The sequence below is a fragment of the Cryptomeria japonica genome, chromosome 6, assembly GCF_030272615.1.
Source record: "Cryptomeria japonica chromosome 6, Sugi_1.0, whole genome shotgun sequence".
NCBI lineage: Eukaryota > Viridiplantae > Streptophyta > Pinopsida > Cupressales > Cupressaceae > Cryptomeria > Cryptomeria japonica.
The window spans coordinates 429,450,155-429,462,304 of record NC_081410.1 but is presented as its reverse complement, the minus strand read 5'-3'; positions in this window follow the sequence as shown (position 1 = coordinate 429,462,304).

The following is a 12,150-nucleotide window of genomic DNA, read 5'->3' as shown; positions in this document are numbered from 1 at the left end:
CCGAGTCTCAGAGTTTTGATCATGTCTAGTGCCGTTTAGGGTTTTTGAAGTTATAGGATCAAGCACATGAAAATTGATATTTTAATGATCCTAGTTTTGTCTAAGTGTAGGACCCCCATTTTGGAGCGTTAACGTGTTTTTAAATGTCCTTGTTGGTGATTTTAAGTGCTAAGGTGTTTTCAAACCTTTTGGAGTTGTTTTCTCGCTCCTACAAAATTATTTAAGTTGATTTTGCACTTTATCCCGATAGTTTTCTTTTTGTTACGCTCCATTTTTTGATGAATTTGCCTAAGTCCAGTTGAGTTTTATTAAGTTTCAAAGTTTCAAAGCAATTTTGAGTGGAAAAATCATCATTTTCCAGAGTAAAATCCATATTCTAAGGGTTTAAAGGTCAAAATTCCATGCTAGAGGTGCTTTTCCCCTCATATTCCTGACTACCCATGGTTTTCCCCACTCAAAATCCTGATTGGACATGGATTTCCCCTGAAATCCATACTTGCCCTATTTTTCCACCACTGTTATTCCATACTAGTGTTGTTTTTCCCCTGGAAGCTTTAAATTTTGTCTATTTGTTAGGATTTATCCTGACTACCCACGTTTTTCCACCAAGGAGGTATGGACAAGGTTGTTGATGATGTTTGCATTCATTCCACGCTTGGGTTGTTTTTCCACTAGGAATTTGTGACAAGTTTTTTGAGGATTTTGTCTGGATTTTTATACAGACTCGTAGCGATTTTCCACTGAGAGTGCATTTTATAATTTTGAGTCCGGATTTTCATCCAGATTGAGGTCGATTTTCCACCAGAGGGGTTATTTTGGGTGATGACTTAATTTTGAGTGGAATTTTCATTCCAGACTCGTTGATTTTCCCTTGGCCCATTTTATGTGAATTTGGATGAGGATTTTTGTCCACACTGAAATCGATTTTCCCTATGGGGAAAATTCTGGCATTTTAAATGATTTTAATGGGATTTTTTAATCCCCACTAATATCGATTTTCCCTTATGGCTCAATCTTTGACTTGAATTGAAATATTTTAAATAAATGAGCTCTATTTTAATTGTTTTTAAATGATGATTGACAATTATTTAAAATTTAAAAACAAAATTAAATAATTTGCAATGAGCATTTAATGTTTTTACTCTTCTAGAAGCAAGTTAGTTTTGCCAAACAAGTATAAGAACAAGTTTTTTTATCTCACATTGCTTGTGTGGTAAAAGTGAGAGGCAAAAGCAAGTATAAGAAAGGAGTCTCCAGCAATATTTTATTATTAAGTTTGTCAAGTGTCTCCATGTTTGGCGATTTTTCTCTCTTATTGGCGAATTTTGGCGAAGTGTTGAAGTGAAGTGTTTGATTGAAGGCCTCCATTTTTTTCAGCTTGACAATCCTCTCCATTGCTGCCATTGAGGTTTATTGCCTCCATTTTTCCAGATTTTTGATTTTGGAGAAGTCTGCCATTTTTGGTGAAAATCATGATTTTTTGAAGGGTGGTGATTTTTGGTGATTGATGAACTTTGGCGATTTTTCCACCATTATTGCTTGCTGTTCCAGATTTTTGTTGCAGATTGTTGGTAGATTGGAGATGCATTGAAGACATTTTTCAGATTTTTCAAAGATGGCGCCATAGCTGGAAATTACGATTTGATTTGGCAAGTGTTTGTGCCATTATTTTGGTGAATTCCCTTCACACTTGGTGGCTACCATTACTCCCTACTTGCTGATATGTTGCAAATCTGAGTTTATCCTCCATTGTTGCAGCTTGTTCGACCTCCATAGCTAGTTGGAAAATCAATTTTCAGACTTATATTTTGTTTCCAGTTATTTTGTGCCTTAAGTGATTTTATCCGAGGGGATGATTGGAGACATTCTTAATCAATTTTCAGAGTTATCTTCCATTGTTGCAGATCTAAAACTCCATTGTAGGGGGTTGTCTTCAGAAAACAAATTTTGCAGCCACTTATCTACCTTGCGATTTCACTTGGGAAGCATTCTTGCTTCATTCTGGATTTTATTTCTGAGTCTTTTATCATTCCTAATGGTGCTGGTAAGTCTAAAAACTTCATTTCTAGATTTGTTTTCAGACTAAGTTTTCATTTCCAGCCCTACATACATGCTCAGATTTCTTATGTTTGCCTTGGAAGGTTGATTCTCATCAATTTATGCATATCTAGGTGATTGCAACATGTTTTAAAAGTTTAATTTTCAGGTTGTCTTCAGATTTTGTTGACCTCCATTGTTGACTGCGAAAGGTGTCCTCAGACATACTTTGTGTGAAAACACAACCTTTCACACCTTTCCTTAGTCACAGTTGATCCAGTATACTCCTTTTCACTTTAGTTTACACAATTCCTAAGTATAAGGAGGTATTAATGAATTTGATAGAGGGTTTTCATACCCTAATGTTGTCACATTTCAAAGCTAATTGTCAAGATCTACCAAGAGTTTGGACTATTTTCGTGACTTCATGCTCTAATTAGCTTAAAATCTTTAGAAAGTCAGGAGTTCTATTAAGAATACTATTCATTTTCTTAAGTTCTAACTTCAAGCTTCGTACAGGTGTGGTGTCGAAGTCCGGATTTAAGGAAAGGAAAGAACAACAGAAGATACTGGAGATTGGATTCTATCCAGAACCCAAGATGTCATCCAGATGGAAGGAGATCACAGATACAAACATGCATTTCCTGAACCTGAACCTGACGCGACAACGGATGTTTGGAGTCGGAAATCAGATTCCTTCCCCAACATATGTAAACATTATGAAGAGTGGTATTTTTCATGCCGCTGGATTTCCACAGTCCATACAATGCAGTGAGCTTATCCTGGAGTGTGCACAATGTTATGATCCTCGCTTGCGAATGATCAAGACTCCTAAGGGCGTTGTTATTGCCTACCTTGCTGAGGAGTTTGAAATTCCACGTAGAGCAGATATGAAGAATGCAACTAAGGATGAATATAAAGAGCAGTACACGAAGGTGGTGGATGCATGTAAGAGTATGATAAACAAAGAGTGGATGATTGAGCCTAGGCTTCATCATTCCAAGGCTCCCAAGACACTCATGTGCACAAACTTCAAAGAGGAGTATAGTGACTTAGTATTCCTGCTCAACAGGGTGATGAGGATGCCACAAGGTGCAATATTCGATGGATGGATGTTCTATTTCATCCAAGATTGTCTTAGAGGGACATTGGTAAATTGGTCTAAGATCATAAGTGACAATCTTGACTTTTAGCTGAGGAATGTAGAGCAGTCCAAGTCATTCACCATGACTTCCTACCTGGTATACCTGCTTGCACGGTTCGTTTCATACAAAGGATTGATATGCAGAGGTGAAGTCGGAAATGGGCAAGGACAATTCAAGAGTGATGAGTGCTATCCCCAGTTAAACATGTATATAATTGAAGATTATAAGAGGGTGAATGATGTATTCACAATGTACATCATGCGGATGCTGCAAGACAGAATCCATAGAAGATTGTTCAAGGAGGCAACATAGCTAATAGAGAAATATGGATCGTGGTATATTCAGTTTCCCACTTTCATGTACCTTAGGATTCATGGGTTTCAATCCGAACCCTACAGACTTCCTAGGTATCCGTCTGACAGAATGATCTTGTTGGAAGTGGTGAGACAACTTCTAGAGTTTGATTCCATTCAAAGAGAGAAGCATAGGACAAGCATGACATTCACTATTTCATTTGGGAAGACATTAGAGGTTTTCCAGTCTGCCTTAGCCACCAGCACTGCAAGTGAGGAGCTTGCATTCTATTGATTTGCAACATTCAAGAAAAGAGAAAGATTTGATCCAGATAATGAAGTTGGAATGATCAGGGGAGAGAAGTTCATCCACAAGGTAGACATAGAAGATTATTGGGCCGACCTGATGGATGAGCAGGCAGTGAAGAGACGAATGTGGTTCAGAATATCAGTGGATTTCATGAGGAAGTGTGGACTTTTCCTCATTCCTGATCAAGTATTAGATGACAGGGATCATGCACATCCACAACATGAGAATGAAATGAAGAAGGCAATCTTATTGCCAAATTGGTCAGAACCAGAAGAGATTGATCTGAATTTATTGATGAGAGAGGTCTTGAGTTTCTCCCGTGCATGGGTAGATATTCAGATGAATAAGTTAGTTGATGTGGGTGTTCCCTTCACTTATGAAAAGATGAAGTCAAAAGAGTCTGCTTCCAAAGATGATCAAAGTACTATCGGTGATGTTGGGATTCATGCAGACGAAGAGAGTCAAGCTCCCAAGAGAAGGAAGAACACGCCAGGAAGAGTCAAGGCCAGAGGGAAGAAGATTGAGGAAGTGAAGAAGCAGAAACAAAAGACTATCTTTCCTCCACCTATCATTCCTTCACCACCTCTAAGTGTCTCATCAATTAAGGTGATTGAAACAACAGAGTAGAATAGGGAAACCCAACAATTTTCCAACACAGTGATATTACCAGAAAATATTCAGGAGTTACATGCCACAGTGACATCTGCACCCCAAATGAGAATGATGATCAATCGAGATCCCCTGCTGTCCTTTTGGAAGTTAGTTTGGGAAATGAGATATATGATTTGACAAGGAATAATCTTGATCATGATGATGATGTTATCTCGACATTGAGAGGGCTTGATCGAGAGATGTGTCTCGATGATGGCATGGAGATGACCGCTATTCCTGATTGGCCGACGAGAAGTATGGAGAAAAGTAAGAAAATGATAGAGGTACAATCTATTGATAACATTGATGATTACCTAGCTAGGAGTGCTAAGGAGAAGGAACCCAAGAGAGTTGAGATTTTGTTGCACATAGTTAGAGATGAGATAGGAATGCGGATTGTGCAGGTTGTTGTTCCTATGGTAGGCGTAACAATGAACATTGCTACTCCTATGGATTTCCAGATCACTTCAGTTGCCCTTGGTCGTACATCAAGAGAGCAAGAGTTTCAGGAGGTTGGTGATAACCTTAAGGCGATCGACGCAAGGTTAGACAGAGAAATTGAAGAGAAAAAAAGTACAGAGAAGAGAATATCAGACTTAGAGAGTATATTGCGGGGATAAGGCGTGAGAATACCACCCTTATTTCCCCTATTGGAGTTGACCATGGAATACATTCACACTATGAGGCAGCGAGAGATACACTCTCGGAGGTGGAAAAGTGGATTGAAAGTGCAAGAAAACAAGCAGATGATTTCCTTACTTAGTTTGTCCAGGCATATGATAGGACAACAGGGCTTGTGTTTAGAATCCAGTATTTGGAGGGAGTTTGGGAAGAATTCCAACCTATTTAAGAGAAGACAATTCCACGCCTCAAGGCTTTGAAGAAGATTCCTAATTCCACCTTGGTCAGGGAGAACATTGTGCATAGTGGAAACAAATACGATTTCCATGGCTGGTATTGTTCCTTGGCCGCGAAGAGATCAACTTATGAGAACGCCCAATTGAGTTGTATGGAGATGGAGGGATCGATTCAGGACATTCAAATGAAGATCCTTGCCTCAATTGAAGAATTATTGGGTGTTGGTGTTAGTGATGCTAGTGGTTTACACTTAGCCAAATTAAGAGACAAGATGAAATTTATGTATTTTTGTTAGTTGGACTCTTTGAAGAAGAGTCAAATAGATGACTTGGTCTCTTTGTTGATCCATGTTCATGGTTTGCAGAAGCTCATGCCAGATTGGGAGAACACTTTGGACGCTTGCTTGGATTCACTGTACGTGATTGATTTGCAATAGGATACCTTGCCTAGCATTTCCATGGATGAGTTAGATTCTGTATTGGCTAGATTCTTGGAGTATTCTGGGAGAGAGAGAGAGATGCATGGAGAAATCTTCTAGAAGATTCCCTATTTGATGACTAGGTATCTTTTTATTGGGCCATATGTTGGTGGCACCATTTTTGATGTAAACCCTAATTAGGGCAATTCTAGAGTTTTGTTGGCATGATCTTGGCCGTTGATCTTGTATCAATCTTGGCCATCCATTTTGTAAGAGACTCTATATATACCTCCTTGTCTCTCATTTGTAAGAGAGCTTTTTTGTAGAATTGTTGGTATATGCTACAACTATTTGAATCATAATCATTGTTCAATTGTTGGTGATTTTGCTCTTCAAGTGTTGTCTTTGCATTCATGGTTCTCAATTCCCCCAAGTTAGATTAGAATTTTATATTAGAATTTATTTTCATGTTTATTAGATTGAGTGAAAGATTTGCTGAATATATTTGTGTGGAATCCTTAATCCATACCACTAGCCTCTTGCCGCTAGTAAGTGCATGGTCAACTGGAAATTTGAGTAAGCTTAACTTCAATTATTATGCAACCTTTGACAAACATCAACTTGGAAGGTGTCAATGTGTGATGGTAATAGTCTAAAAATCCTTAAGTATACCTTAGATGATTGCACTAAGCTTGTGTCAATAATGGTTTGTGAGGCCTTGCCTAGTTTGATTCCACTAGATTTGTTCATCATTTCCTACATTCCTAGGCTTAGAATAGATTTCTTGAACCCTATTCCTTTTGCCCATTTTTTTAGTAAGAAGTAAGTCCAAAGCCATATTGTTAAATTCTAAGTTGTCAGCACACCTATTCTGAATATTTCATGATTGAAGAAGATAATCCTAACATTTGTGTAAGTCCCCAAGTGAACACAACAATTCACATCGACCATTGAGTTACCCACTCGTGAAGACCTGGCATGTAGAAACCTTGGAATCATTTTAGTTGATCTTATCCTTAGCATCTAAGGTGATTTTGTTCAAGAGAGGGTAAATTACCTTGGTAGTTTATTTTGTATTGATATGTGCATAAAACACACATCAACAAGACTCTATATTTGAGAAACAATAGGGTGATAGGAGAACATTCTAAGTTTGCTTTACATTATGGTCCTATTCAACTGCTTAGCACTTAATATTTTAAGGTGCTAGTGGTACCATGCAATTTTTGATTGGGAACATGTATAATTTGGATTTTTTTGAACTTATTGGAACAATTATAGTTGAAGTATTGAAAGATCAAGTCTAGGTGGAGTGGGGGAGCTTTAAGTAGCTATTCTCTTAAAATAGTGAAACGGTTACAATTTAAGATTTGAAAGTTCAACCATAGGCGGAGTGGCGGAGCTGAGGTTATGCAGCCACAACTGAATCACAAATTTACTTTTTGGGTGCATATTTTATTTTCCCCCTTTTTTATTTTGTTTATATATATGTTTGTATGTATGTATGTGTATTTTTTAAATTTACAAATAAAAAAAATATTTTAAATTTGATAATTGTTTAACATAAGTTGAAAAAATTTATGATCATTTTTCTAAAAAAGTTTCCTCATTTCAAAAAATTAATAAGTAGTTGCATAAGACCCCACAATTAATAGTTTATTGTCTTTTGAGTTGATGGGGCCAGTTATTATCATGATAATTTTTCAATATGTAATATTAGTTTTTCTCTAACTCTTCATTAGATAGCTAAATTAATCTCTCCCTCTCTCTCTCTCTAAAATTTTTATGTTTCTTAAATAAAAATAGATTTTGAAATAATATTGGAATAGTGAAATTTGCATATCTATGCCATTCCCATTTAGTTTTGTGCCTATTTTGAGGGGAGTGCTTTGTTAGATAGTGTAGCGTCCTAAAATTGCGACACTTGCAATTTCGATTGCATTTGGGTCTTCACGATGGCGATGCAACACGGAACCTGAATGGAGACCCCGAAACTTGTTCATGACATCAAAAACTGCATTTTTTAGCACCCTGGCCTGATCCTCCTTGCACCCCGCTGTCCTTGGAGGTGGGACCATGGCGCCCAGCGCCCTGGTCCCTGGCCCTATTTTGGGCCCGGTCTCTTTTGGGGCATCGGGTCTTTAAGTTTGCAAATTGGAAAATAATGTTTCCTGGTCGGCCTAAGGTCGAGAAAATCAGTCTATCAACCCTAATTGACAAGTATATAAACTACATTTCCTCTCTCAAAAAGGGAGGAGGACATATGTGCGCAAGAGGCGAAAGCGATATTCAAACATTCAAACATTCAAGCATTCCTTCAAGCAATTGAGCATTCTAGGTCTCCATTCAAGGCTAAGTGTTGCATTCAAGACAAGGATTCAACCATTGAAGAGGAGATCACATACAACATACAACATACTACATACATTACACCTTCGCATGTAAGAATACAAACATTCTTACAACAAGGTATCAGTACTTGTTTACATTACAAACATTTACATTTACAGCATTCTCATTTCTTGGTTAATTCCAAAACCGAGGTTTGACCTAAAGGCAAACCCCTCATCCCTAACCCCCCAATCGTCCTCTCTTTTCTGTGTGTAGGTTGCAGGTACGCGGCTGTAATTGAAGATCTGGAATCCTTGTGCAGAGACGAACAGATCCCCCTTCGTTTCGCGGATTTTTCGGAGGACCGTGTGCACGCCGGGCGCCATCGTCCCGTCAACTTTCGCTCAAATTTGCAGAACAACACCGTCTCGACATTTTACTGCTCATTCCAGGTCCGCAGCTTCATCCCATATCCCTATCTCTGTTTATAAGCGAATCTTTCCTACTTTACATGCATTCCTAGTTCAATCTTTCTATCTACATTCTTTACAAAAGAGGGTATCCTTGATGTCTTAACCCTTGAAACTCATTTAGAATCCAATCTTGCATTGCGTGGGATTGGATCTTGTGGGTTTCAACCCCTCTTTTGAATGTAAAGCCTCTCCTAAGTGAAAACCATCAACCCTAGTGACTCTCCCTTCTCTCTCCTTGGAGTTGGGGAGGGGAGAACAACTAGGGTTCGATTTTTCCGCTTTATAGATAGATAATTGACAAATCACATAATATTGTGTAAAGTTGAGTCCCTTTCCCTATGTTACCAACCTCATTCATTTGCACATTCCTATGCACCTAGTACTTATCTCTTTTCATGTGTTTATACACACTTCCCCCCACTCCCCCCCCCCTCCCCTATTTTTTTTTTTTTTAAATCTTGGAATTGGTTTTTAATCATGAAGTCATCCTCTTGTTCATGGAATCATCTTGTCCAAATTCAAAATTTTAAATGCAAATGTTGTTGGAGTTATTTGTTGGATCCCATTGCTCCCAAAAATCATTTGCAACCAAAACACCTATCACATGGAGAGATACAAGCAATTGATTTGCAATGTAGCCTTGTGAATTGAATTGATTAAAAAAAGCATGATGATTGAGTTTCTATATTGTACAATAATGAATCCTTTTGAAAAGGAAAAAGTAAAAAGTAGCTCTAGATGAAACCCTATGTGAGGATTAAAATTAGATCCTGACAAATGTCTTCATTCTATGCTATGCGATAGAAACAGTACATGATCTAATAATAGAAAAGAACCCTCCTAAGTTAAACTTACGTACAATAAAGTAAAAAAGGGACCTAATTAATCAATTAATTAGGTGATTTTTCATTTTACTCTTTAACACATCCCATAAGTAGAACCTAGGGAGAAGCTAAAAATCTAAAGATGAATGCATGCATGGATTTGAGCAAAAATCCTAATGAGGTACTCATGTACAAATAAAAAAATCTTTCATAATTGAATAAAAGGAGAATATCTCATGGGAAAGCTCTTCTCTCCAAAAAAGAGATTGAAATAAATGTCTAGTGGTGAAAGAAGGTAAAAAGGACTTGATATGACCCCCCAAAGATTGCATATATCACATTATAATGAATGCCCCTCCATTAGGAGAGAGAACATGTGAATCTGAATTGCCCCCATAAATAAGTAGCTCATGTGCCAATGATGCAATCTTGAAGACAAAACATGATCCACTATTAACTAACAACAAGTCTCCTATTATGAAGAAATAGATCTAGTGGTGATTGGAGAAGCCATTGGCATGGGCTAGATGAATAGGGAATCCAAATCTAAATGTGTCTTTGAAAATTGCTCAATTCTCCACTTGATGGAATGAGGTGATGCCAATACAAAATCCTATGAAGATTGATGTAGAATATGTATTAAAGATAATGATGATGAGATAACGACAATGATCTGATTGCCATGAAAGAGGAGATTATTGTCCTCAAAATAATCCTTCAAATATGCAATACGAGACTCAACAAATGAGGATGATATGTTTGATAGATATGAATCCCAAGTAGTTGTAACTAAAAGATCATGGATGTCTTGCTGCACTGAATCAATAGAGGCCATGGATGTGGCAATACTAATTTGATCAAGAAAAATATAAGGAGATTGAGTCTCAATATGAAGAGTGGGAGCAAAGAGACAAGTCTCTAATCCATTAAACCATGCAAGACCTATGATATATTCAGTCTCCTCTAAAGTATCATTACCAAAGGGCATGCTATTTGTATCATCAAGTGGAATGAGATAATCTATAGTAGGATCCTCTAGGAATGGAGAGAAATGAATAACTATAAATTTCCCAAAGTCTAGTCCAAAGTGTGTGGGGACAATCAATGTCTTAAACAACATAATGTTATGATTAACACTAGAACAAATTAATCCTACAACACGATCAAGGAGGTTACCTCATGTTGATCTACTCTTTAGTGCGATTGGTTTAGGTATGAGTCAATAAAGATAAGGTAAAAGATTAAACCACATAAAATGTGTTAGGATCTCATTTTGCTAAGACTTATAATCATCCTTTTCTAGGATTACCACAAAATGTTGTGTTGGTTCCTAAACCAATATATTAGTGACGTTTAAAGATTTTTCACTAGTGACCTTTAAAGATTTTCTAGACATTATGCTCTAAGACATTGAAAGATTGGTCAATGAATGAAAGAGAATTCACATTGTCCCTCCTTGCACTGGAGGTTTTGCAAAACCAAGGTGGGTTCCCCTTCATGGCACTAAATGTAAAAGGGGGGAAAAATTAAAACATAGTTCTTAGCAAATATAAAACTCCATACCTACTAACAAGGATTTGTATGCATTACTAATCCATTCCTTGTAATCTATGTGATTTCTAGAATAAAGGACGTGAATACTTAAGAATAAGTTACATATGGCTTGGGATTTTTCATTTTTAGATCGTTGTGAGGTCGAGAGGATGTGCAAAGATAGATGGGCGCCTACTAGGGATTATGGAGTCATAGTTCTATGCAACATTTGTCCTAGCACTCAACATTTATAATGACCATTTCAAAATTATCATATTATTTCCTTGCAATAATATGACCAATTAATGACTTAACTTTGCATAATTCTACTTAACAATCCATCTAGAATGCAAACACTCTAGTTATTTTCCATGGAAGATAAAGATATTATACTACTCTTTTAATAGACACTAACACAAAAAACAATTCAATACTCCATATAATAAATGACAAATTTCATAATCCTTGATTGTATTCTTCAAAGAAATTGGTTACAATGTACAATGGAGACAATTTGATGTGGTCAAGGGCTAGGTACCCACTTAAGTCCAACCAATGCTTGCAACCAATTACATATATCACACAAAAACTCTACACAACAAAAACATAATAAAAAGATAATAAACCTTCATTCTCTTTTTTGCTCAAAAAAGATTACAAAATATTTACATAAATGAACTCTGAAAATTTTACACAATCTTTTGTGGCCTTCACTCTTTATTTCTTCTTCTTGGCAGCTATCTCATTCTTCTCTTTTTGCTATGTTAACCTTCTATATAACATCTCTCTTTTAGATTTCTAACTCTTAAGACAACAACTTCTAAACCTTCAACTATTCCCTCTTTTTCTTTTTATTTATTATTTTAGCATAGTGGTTCTATTCTAATTTGTTGTTTCTAATATTTATTCTTTAGAACCCAAACATGGGCGAAATCCCTTCAACTCTTGCATCCTCTTAATTCCCATGCGACAATCTCTAAACTTGCAAATTTCTTCCTTTCTAATGTAGCCTCATTTCCTATTTCTTTAGTGCCTCTCCCATAAGAATTATATGTTGTATTATTTAAAAAAAATAAAATTGTTTTGACCCATTTTAGAACCTTTCATATTCCATCTTCCCACACAACCCAATGTCCAATGAGAAATTACTTTTTAAACTTATTAAAGGGTTGGATTCTAATGCCCCTTCTCTTCTTCACTACTCCCTCAATCCCATACATTAAAATTCTTTTTTTTATTTTTTATAAGAAAATGTGACTATCATGAAGGAAAATTAT